This window comes from Grammomys surdaster, unplaced genomic scaffold (genome assembly GCF_004785775.1).
Source record: "Grammomys surdaster isolate TR1022 unplaced genomic scaffold, NIH_TR_1.0 111497, whole genome shotgun sequence".
NCBI lineage: Eukaryota > Metazoa > Chordata > Mammalia > Rodentia > Muridae > Grammomys > Grammomys surdaster.
The window spans coordinates 43,537-52,786 of record NW_021611426.1 but is presented as its reverse complement, the minus strand read 5'-3'; the positions used below and the strand labels follow the sequence as shown (position 1 = coordinate 52,786).

Sequence of the window (9,250 nt, the reverse complement as noted above, 5' to 3'; positions counted from 1 at the left end):
CAGCTGTTCCAGATTCTTCTGGAAATTTTTCAGAAACTACGGACTCACCTAAATATGGTGATACTGATCCGGTCTGGGAGCAGACCCTAGCTCAGGATGCTCAAAGGACTCCAAGCCGAGGAGGCTGGGAAGGCAGTGAAAACCTGAATCTAGCCATGCCCACAGCCTTCCAGGTAAGACAGTGATGGCTTTCAGTGTGTGAATGGCAATGGCCTGAGATAGACTGGAGGAAACCAAACTGTTCCCACTTTGAAATCTGGGGTAGTAGATAAGGGATAGTTATGTTTTATTATTTCTTATACATCATTTTATATACATAAAAGAGGTTTTTTAAAAAGATTTATTTATTTATTTTATATATGTAAGTAGACTGTAGCTATCTTCAGACACACCAGAAGAGGGCATCATATCCCATTACAGATGGTTGTGAGCCACCATGTGGTTGCTGGGAATTGAACTCAGGACCTCTGGAAGAGCAGCCAGTGTTCTTACCCACTGAGCAATCTCTCCAGCCCAAGAAGAGTTTTAAAATAAGTTTCAATACTTTTTTTTTAAACAAACAGAACCATTTTATGGGAGCACAAAGGACACACACACTCTGCCTTGTCTTCTTAAATCTGACTACTTGGTGTAAGTGTTTCCTGAAGAGGAGGTGCCTGCACAAGACCCTGTCTCAAGAAAGCATGCTTGCAAGCATACCTTATATTCTAATATAAATGGTGTCTTAGAGTTTCTATTGCTGTGAGAAACATCTACAAAACACTCCTGCACCTATGGCTCAGGGGAATATTGCAGAAGAGGGCTCAGAGAGACTGGAAGAGCCGGAGGGCCAGGGAGTTTTCTGTGAGACTGTGTCTCCTAGTAACATAAGAAACCACACCCATAAAGTCTCAGCAATGTGACTGCCCAAGCAGGAGAAGGATGACACCAGTGGACATGCCAAACTAGATGGGGAAAAGCCCATGAGGCCTCAGCACTACACAAAGAACTATAAGCAACTGAGGAAAGCTAGGAGTGGGTGAGGAGGTGGTCTTCCTTACGACAGCACACCAGCTGTTTGGCCAGTGCTAAACAGTCAGCCATGAAAACACACATACAAGTAACATTGTATGGACTAAACAGGTTATATTTAGGAATATATGTATATACAATATACATAATAACACGTAATAACAATGAAAAAAGATCACAGATTTGAAGGAGGTGCAGAGGGGTATATGGGTGATTTTGGGGGGAGGAAAGAGAAGGGAGAAATGTAATTATAATCTCGAAAGAAAGAGAGAAGAGGGGGAGGAAAAGCTAGACTCACCATCATCAAAATCAACTTGGAGTAGAGAGAGTTGACTTTGGCTTAACAACCCTCAGGTGACATTCCATTGCTGAAGGAAGTCAGGACAAGTACTCAAACAGGGCAGAAACCTAGAGACAGAGGCTGATGCAGGAGCTATGGAGGGGTGCTGCTTACTGGCTTGTTCCCCATGGCTTGTTCAACCTGCTTTCTTATAGAACCCAGAACTATCATCCAAGGGGAGTCACAGCCCACAGTTATGTGGGCCTCTCCACATCATTAAGAAAGTCCTACAGGCTTGCCCACAGGCCAATGAGGGTGGACATTTTCACAGTTGAGGCTCCATCTCCCCAAATGGCTCTAGCATGTGTAAAGTTAACATCAAACTAGCTATCACAAATGGCAGTAAGGAAAGACAGCTCAGATAATTATCACCATCTTCATAAAGATGATTTTCTACTCAGATAATTGTAAGGAGGACATAATTACTTATGAAATGAGTCCAGAAAGAAAACATGACTTTCTGCTTGCACACCAAAACTTAATAGGGAAAAAGTTACTTTCTGAGATGTGTGATCTTACAGTCCATAGGAACATCTAACTAGAACATTCTAAATTCAGAAAAAGAATTTCTAGAATGTAAACCATTTCCGTATCCCCCCTACAATAGAAACAAAACCAACATTTTGAGCCCATTTAAAAAGACTCCCTTCTGAGTTCTGAGAAGTCCTTCCTCAAAAGTAAGAAGTACTTACTGAATTGAGACTGAAGCCTCAGCACATGCTGGCCCCCTCATGAGCTTTCGACAGCCAACTGTTTAACTTAACTAATTTTGCTGTTTTCTGACTAGTGCATTCAAAGAAGCAGCTCACATTTCCTTCTAACAGGCTCATTTTTTTCCAGGTAGACAATGCATTTACTTCTCATCAGTAATTTGATGCTATCAAATGAGGTAGCACATACTTAGGATCACCATGAGTTCAAGGCCAGCCTAGGGTAGATAGTGAGTTGGACAGTATCATGGGCTGTGGGCCTGTGTACTGGAGGCTTTCCACAGAGATCTCTGGCCCGACCAGGTGAGAAGGTTCAGGCAAAGGGGAGAGAGTGCGAGCAGGGAGGGGGAATCGCCTCTGCTGCCTCCACCTCCACCTCAGTTGCTCCAAGACCCTGGACTCGTCCACTCTGCACTGAGTTGGGCCGGGATGAGCAGTCAAGAGGCCGACTAGCCATCGAGGATTGCAGGGGAGCTTCTGGTGGCGTTTTTAGAGAGCAGATTTTTTTTCCCAAGCAGCAGTGTCACAGCTTTAGGACAGAAGCTCTCAGATGACAGAGTAATTCTCATACACTCACAGACCTTTATTCCTTCTGGATAGGATTCTTATATACAGTTTTGGGCTGGGTCAGGGTCTGGCAGCAGGTACTTCCTATTGGCTTGGTCTGAGAGCTTGGGGATACCTTATCTATATGTGGGAGGGCTTGGGACACTGCTCCTATGTGGCTAATGGGGCTTTTGGGGGGCTGTAACTATGTGACAGGATCCAGGGGCCCAGAAGCATGTCCAAACATCTTCCGTCCCTCAGAGTTACCAGGGTTTCAAGCTTGTGCTCGACCGAACCCGGCTGCCTCTCACAGCCCTCCGCCCCACAATGGGCTGCATATCAAGTCTCTGTTTTTTAAAAATGTCAACAAAATCAAACAAAAAAAGACTTTTTTCTTCAACAGCTTCTGATTAGGAAGATCGTTGTGATCATTGTGTCCACTGTTTAGGTTGATCCTTAGCCGACTTGGTTCCATACATAGCATGGACTCGTTTGGAATTCAGAAAAGATCTTATTATTCCCACCAGAAGCAGCTCCAGCTCTGGTGTGAGGCTATGATTTCCAAAGCCTGATGAACTGTTTCCCAAACCAGTTGTTTTACACGCTATTGTTCTTGCGGGTGCTTTAAGACCACCCAGGATCTGATGGCGATGCTCCCGATTCAGGATAAGTACACAGGTGTGAGAGTTGCCTTTAGCATCCGTGAGTCCATTTCCGTTTCGTTCTCCCTGTGCCCACCTGGGCAGAAGGGAGATGTGTGGTGTCTGTTGTTGAGATCTTTGAGAGAAGAAAGCTAGCTTGTTTCCTTACAGGGAAAGCTGGCTTGGTGATTTTACCACTTTATTTTCCTTTTGTGGTTATTGGAGCTGAGAAACACATGTGGATGTCAGAGGACAATTTGCAGGAGTCTGTTCTCTCCTTCTACCATGGGTTCTAGGGATCAAACTCCATGAACAGCAAGTGCTTTACCCATGAGCTAAGGTGCAGGCCCTCTTGGTGTTGCTTTTTAAACATCATTTAATGTCAGTAGTGATGTTGGTGTCAGTGAGATGGCTCAGCTGGTAAAGGTGCTTGCTGCCAAGCCTGATGACCTGAGTTTAGTCCTTGGAATCGACATGGTGGAAGGAGAAAACGAACTCCTGCAAATTGTTCTCTGACCTCATATGCACCAAAGACACAAGCATCCCCCAACTCAAAACAGTAAACAAACAAACAAATGAATAACTCAGCAGAAGGCACAGAAGGTAGGAGAAGCTCTGAGAGGACCATCCAGTTTTCCAGTCTGCCTTTCTGCTTTTTGCATGTGATCAAAGGAGGATGGCTGGCTTCCTGAAATAGAGCCAATACGTTTGTTCCTGTTACATCAGTTGGCCAATGTATTTGGGAAAGACTGTCTCCTGGTGTTCAGACAGACTTCAGAACCTCTAGTTTCTAGGTAACCTCTTTACCTGGAAATGTTTTCCTCAGGTTTACCTGTGTTACCAACGCTAATTGGTGGTGAACACATTACTGAGAGGCAGTGTGTGAAAGCAAGGCTATAATACCTTCCAGCAGCATTCGGTCGGCTGATGCCCGCTCCCTTTTGGAAAGGAGGCCACACTTTCTGTGATACAGCACTTGTTGAAGATAATTGTCTCAAGAAGACTGTTATTCCAGGGAGACTATAAAGAGCAGTCCCGTTCCTTCATTCTTTGTAGACATCTGCCAGGAGTGGAAGACTGAGGTTCTATGACTGAGGTGACAGAGTGGCGATGTAGGTGACAGAGTGGCGGTGTTCACCGGCCACCTCCGAGGCCATGAATGACTTAGCTACAAATGCTTTAGGAAGCCCCACACTGAAGCAGTGTCTTCAAATGTTCCTATGAGATCGATAAACAAAAGAATCATTTTTTAAAGTCACTGTGATTATTATGGGTTACATTGTCATCTCTCCAGTACTCAGCACATGCTGGTACTTGTGTTGTTAAAAAAACTGTTTATTCCTTTCCCAGAGGACACAGGATGGGATGCTTGGATACGTCATACTACTCTCAGTAGCTATGCACAATTGGTTTAAACCGAGTTGCAGGTTTAATGTAGAAGATACAATTTTTTCAAGTTTTTCCTCTGTTGTTCCTTCCTAGGATGCCTGAAGGCCATCTTCCTGACATGGAGGTGTGGGTCTGGACACGCCTGTGGTGAGGCTTACAGACTGAGCAGTCTTGACCTTCTGTGGTATCTGGAAGCAAAAGTAAATCTGAACCAAACTGGCAGCATTTCCATCCTTTCAGCTACTTGCTTCTGAGCCAGACCCGCTGTAAGCTGAAACCCCAGCAAGAAGCCCGAAGAGACTGTAGGCGGCCTTGAGACCTGCACTTCTTCTCTAACCAAGAACCTTAGCTGGGGCCAATTTGAAGGACCCATGGGTGGAATGTGCTGCCTGTGAGATTGTGGGCACGGTAGGACCCAGCCTGGCTCCTTCTTACATTCATGGTGAATGTGGTTTCACAGGACCCAGAGTATAAACTTTCATAGACATTCTCTTTTAGAAATAATCCTTTACCCTGTGAAAAAGCCTTAGCAGATGACTTTCTTAGATTTTAGGCAGAGCTCTGAGGATTTCTGTTGAAGAAAGGCACTTTCTAATCAGCAGGATAGTATACTTCAGTGGTTTGAAGGGGCTTCATAGTCCTGCCTGAATCGTAATTTGGTGAAGTCAACGGGCCTGTCTGTTACCAGCAGTTCCTTTGGCCTCTTCCCCATGAATGTACAACAGCATTGATAGGAGAAGAGGCCTGGGTTATTGAAAGTGGCTGTGAATGTGGTTAAGAATGTAGCAGGTTGGCGGGGTTGGGGGGAATAGAAGGAAGAAGGCATCACTTTAAAGTTAAAACCACCTACTGTGCATATCCTGAAGCCTGGCTGTGAACCTTAGGATTGTGGAAGTGTGTGTTAGTGCTGTCCTGTGCTAAATTTCCAAGGCCCAGATTTCTTATATAGAAAGGAGACATTTTTGAGTACAGTAATCCATGATCTACACCTGAGCTTATACAAATGGCCTCAGTACACTGAGCGCACTTCTGAAGAGTCCTTCAGTCAGAACGCACTGCACATTAGAACCAGATGTGGAAGAGCATGGTTGGCCCACAGTTTGGAAGAACAGGATCTCTGGTGCCATCTGTTCTAGCCAAGGCTTTGTAATATGGCATTCTGATGTAGGCGTGCTGTGTAAGGTATTCCCTCTTCTTCCATGGTGGCATTTACCTTCCAGAACAATCTCTAAGGCTAAGGAAGAACTGGAGCTCATTTTCTCTTCATCCTTTGCTCTACGGCTTCATTGAGCAAGATATCCTTGGTTTCCAGTTTGAACTTACATGTGCAGATCTGACCTCAGCCTTTCAACCCTCTGCTGTTGCTCTGTTCCATTCACACTTTCAAAAGAGCCCGCTCTGTGAGCATTGGTGTGAGAGAATTCACTAGCATATTTGTTCTGAAGCGGCCCTACTTAAATCAAGCTCTTTTACGGAACACTGAAACCAAACATTGAGATGCTATCTCCCTAGACTTTTTTTTTTTTATCTTCTGTTTACCCCCATGGTTTTCTCTCATCGTAAGACATAAATAGATGTAATGACCCCTCTTCCTGTAGCCTCCCTCTATTCCTAATAGCCTTTTGATGTGTGTCTTCTGGCTTGTCTGTATGTATTGCTTCTCATGCCATCTGTTCCTTTACCAAATATAGGAAGAACACTACTATAGAGCATCCCGTGGTAGCCCACATCTGCTTTTATGTCCCCATGGTGCCCAGTCACAACCTATTGGCATTTTTGTTTGTGTGTTCCCAACCATTAATATGAGAACTGACTTTAGGGAAGACATAAAGCATTTAGGATTTAAGCAGCAGACGTCCATGAGGGTGCAAGCTGACCTCCCCTAAGTGGCCTCCTCCTCATGCACATGTGTGTGTCATTGTTTGAAACCCAATCATCTCTGTTATGACAGGGATGATCAAAGCCAGCAGGGTTGTGTTCCTTTGTGTAACCTGAAGATATTTTCCACATGCCGAGCCCTGATGGACTTCAAAGACAGACACAGCTGGGGAAAGCCAGTCTGATGGAAGGGAGACTCTGGCCCGAAATCCCAAAACATCACTTTTAATCAGAAGAGAAATACTGAGGGTTAAAAATTGATTTCATTTGATACTGCATTTGGAAGAACCTGGATTATCATAAAAAATGAGACATCCTCCCACCAGCCACTCTGGAAACATGCAGTGGTGTTTTACATTTCACATTCTTTGTAAACAAGAGGAAAAACTACAACCTGCACTTGACATTATTGGAACATCTTACAAGGCTGTTTACATAGGAGCTAGCGTTCTGATGCCAGACACTGGTATAGAGAGGCATCTAGGCATAGGGAACACCAGTGCCACCTTTCCCGTGGCAGAAGACAGGACAAGATGGAGACAAGGGTTTTTGAATCGGTCAGGTCATGTGTTTTCTATTTTGAATATATGGAATATATTTTAAATTGCGATGTTTTCTACTTTAAAGAGTTACTGCTGCTGTTACTTAGTATAAGTACTGCTGTCTGTGTTAGAAGAAAAAGAGCAGAAAAGGAAAGAGAAACAATCATGGCTTTTATGATAGTTTTTTTTCAGCCTAGATTTCATCACAACTGTTTTACATACTGGAATTTATCAACTGTAAGTTATCACTTTCCAATATAAACCCTTTTTTTAGTGCTTTTTAAAAATTGTGAATAAAATTGATACTTGTTATTCTTAGTTATGCGTCAAGTAAAAAATGATTTTGTAGTTGTGCTTATATTTTACTTGCTTCAAAAATTCATGTGTGTGTCATGAAATTGGAGGGTGACACACAAGTCACAGAGGCACACAGAGTCATTGTGAGGGTCAGAAAGAGTCATTGTAAAGATCACACAGTTATCATGAGGGCACATGAATCACTGTCAAGGTCACAAAAGTCATGGTGAAGGTCAAGCTGAGCCATTGGTAAGGTCACGCAGTCATTGTGAAGGAAAAAGGTCTTCCTGGAGTTCACACAGAATAATTGCAAGGGCACAGAAGTCTCTGTAAGGGTACACAAAGAAAGTCATTGTCAGAGACCACAGAGTCAATGTGAAGGTCACAGAAAGTCATCGTGAGCATGATAGTCATTGTAAAGAGCATTCAGGGTCATTTGTGAGGGTACACAAAGTCATGGTGAAGGTCACAAAAGTTACTGTGGTAATTAAGCGGAGACGTGTTGGAAGAGTTACACAGAGTCATTGTGATGGCATATAAAGTCATTTTGAAAGTCACAGTAACTAAGTACACAAATGTTCATGAGGATACACAAAGTCATTGAGAGGCCACAAAATGTCATTCTGAAAGTTATACAAAGTCATTGCTAGGGTACACAAAATCATCGTGGAGGACACACAGTCATTATGAGGACACAAAAAATTATTGTGTAGATGACATAGAGAACTGTGAAGGTACAGATAGTCATACATAGTCATAAGAAGTAATTTTGAGTGTACACCAAGTTATTGTGACATCACACATAGTCATTGTGAGGGCTCAAAAGTCATTGAGGGGATATACAATGTAATTGTGAAAGTCACACATCATTGTAAATGAATAAAAAATAATAATTTTGAAGGTTTCATGGAGTCATCGTGATGGCACACAAAGTCATTTGTGAGGACATACAAGCGAATGCGAGTTCTCAAAGCCATTGTTTGTGTCATACAGAATCATTGTGAGGGAACACAAAGTCATTGAGAAGATTACACAGTCACTGTAAATATTATACAAAGTCATTGTGAGGGCACACAAGTCACTGTGAAAGTCACAAAGAGTCTTGTGAAGATTATACAGCCTCATTGTGAGGGCACACAGAGTCACTGACTAGGTCATACAGTTACGGTGAAGTTCACAGAGAGTCATTGTAGAGGTCATGCAATCATTTTGAAGTCACACAGTCCTTGTGAGAACACAAGAGGTCATTGTGTGGAAACACAAAGTCATTGAAAAGATGCACAAAGTCATGAGGAGAATTGCACAGAGCCAATGTCAGGTCATACAGAGATATAGTAATAGTTGCAGTCATTGTGAAAGTCAGACATAATTATTGTGAGAGGACACAGAAACATTGTGAAGTCACACAGAGTCACTGTGAAGCCAAACAGAGTCATTGTCATAGTCACACAGGCAAACCATGACAGTCACAGAGAGTCATTGTGAGGGTGCACATTTATTATGAGGGCACATAGCCTCATAAGTCATTTTTTGAGGACACATAAGTCACTATGAAGTCACAAAAATTCATTGTGAAGGCACACAGTCATTTGTCATGGTGATGTGATCAAAGTCACTGTAAAGATAAGTCTTTGTGAAAGAACACAATGTTATTTTGTAGATCATACAGAGTCATTGTAAGGATGCATATACTCATTGTGAAGTCAGATGTAGTCATTGTGAGGGGACATAGAATCTTTGTGAACATCACAATGAGTCATTATGCATGTCACACAAAATCATTGTTAAGGTTACATGGTACAATGAGTTATGATAACAGTTCACTGTGAGGAAATAACAGTGTCGTTAAGGTCACCCAGGTCACTATGAGACCACACAGATGCTTGTGTGGACCCA

The 9,250-nt window shown here is 43.0% G+C and overlaps 1 long non-coding RNA gene across 1 annotated transcript; it reads left to right on the top strand.

The window, feature by feature from the left end:
• The first annotated feature begins 53 nt into the window (after positions 1-53).
• LOC114635537 lies at positions 54-7,375 on the top strand. The gene is made up of 2 exons (XR_003713490.1): positions 54-173; positions 4,731-7,375. It is a non-coding gene; the product is annotated as an uncharacterized LOC114635537 (long non-coding RNA).
• The last annotated feature ends 1,875 nt before the right edge of the window (positions 7,376-9,250 follow it).